Here is a 1,361-nt window from a genome sequence, read left to right as displayed (position 1 = left end):
CCTCCATAAAATGTGCTGCACACATCTGAATATTTGGGTTGAACTGTTCTGGAAAAGTGTTGTAAATACAACTTAACCACTGATTTCTAGTCGTGTCCTCTTTTGGAAGGCCAAACAAAGTAGTTTAATTTTCACAACAAAACACAGCATCATACATGGCGGGCTTGAGTGAGCGGCGGCTGGTGGGCTTGAGTGAGGAACGGCTGGCGGATTCACCGAAGGAGCATCCGGCGGGCTTGTGGCAACCACATGTGACGACCCCGGGCTGGACTCCGGGCTGGACTCCGCTTCGTCCACGGTGAAAGCCGATTCGGCGATCCACAGCGCGTTGATGTATTTCCTCAGCGACCAGCACGGATCAGCTCCAGGCATGATGAAGCGGATATCGTCCTCTTTTGGAAGGCCAAACAAATTAATTTCGCTTTCACAACGAACACACAGCGCCTTCACGACATGGCGGTGGCGGCAACAACAATACTAGAGCGAGAATAAAATTTAGTTAGTCGTGTTAGGTAGGCGTGGTTGACTCTTAACTTTTATAAAGAATATCTCTTTGGATTTGAGACTTTACAGATCTTCTTTATGCACCAAGAGCTTGTAACACTCCAAAGAGAAAGGAAAAATTGAAATCGCATCATATGACCCCTTTAATCAAATAAATGCAGCCTTGATGAGCATAAGATACTTCTTTAAAAATAATACAGAAATTAGAATGCAGAAAAACTCCCAACTACCTGAAAGATATCACTAAAACAGGTGACATCGTCTTTGGGGGTGTGGTTAAGTGAGAGGGCGTGGTCTAATTCAGTGTCTGCAAGGCAGAAGTTAGCGTAACGTTAAAATGGCTTACAGCACTGCTGAATCACGGCCCACCAACTGCTCAGTGCAGTCCGTCAGATTTCGACTGGTTTCTGCAGTGCTCCATCACCAGCACAGCACGCTCCAGCTGGCCTGCTGGGCGAATATAAAGTGATTGCTGTCGTGTATCATTTCTCTTTTGATCTTGGAAGCTTACTCTCAGCTTCTTGCAGGACAGCTCCACCGCATACATACACACACACTCGAAGAAATCCAACGCGGCATAAACAAACTCTGGTGTGCGTATGCAAACACGCAACTGAGAGACTTCCAATATTATTAGCATCTTAAATGGCACAGCCTGATGGATCAAGTCATGAGGAGAATATGGCACACTTCCACAATTGCTGCAGCAATGCTTGCAGACATGTAGGTCAGAGAGCGCAAGGCCGCAAAGACAATAGGCCGAGAGGACGAGATGCTGCGCTGTGAATCACTAAGGCTCTTAAGGTACAATTAGAGAGCAGTGGGCGAGCATTAAGGTGAAAGAGCACCAGGAGTTT

The sequence above is a fragment of the Sinocyclocheilus grahami genome, unplaced genomic scaffold (genome assembly GCF_001515645.1).
Source record: "Sinocyclocheilus grahami isolate Dianchi unplaced genomic scaffold, SAMN03320097.WGS_v1.1 scaffold97.1, whole genome shotgun sequence".
NCBI classification, from domain to species: Eukaryota; Metazoa; Chordata; class Actinopteri; order Cypriniformes; family Cyprinidae; genus Sinocyclocheilus; species Sinocyclocheilus grahami.
The sequence above is the reverse complement of the archived record's forward strand: the minus strand, read 5'-3'. Positions refer to the sequence as shown.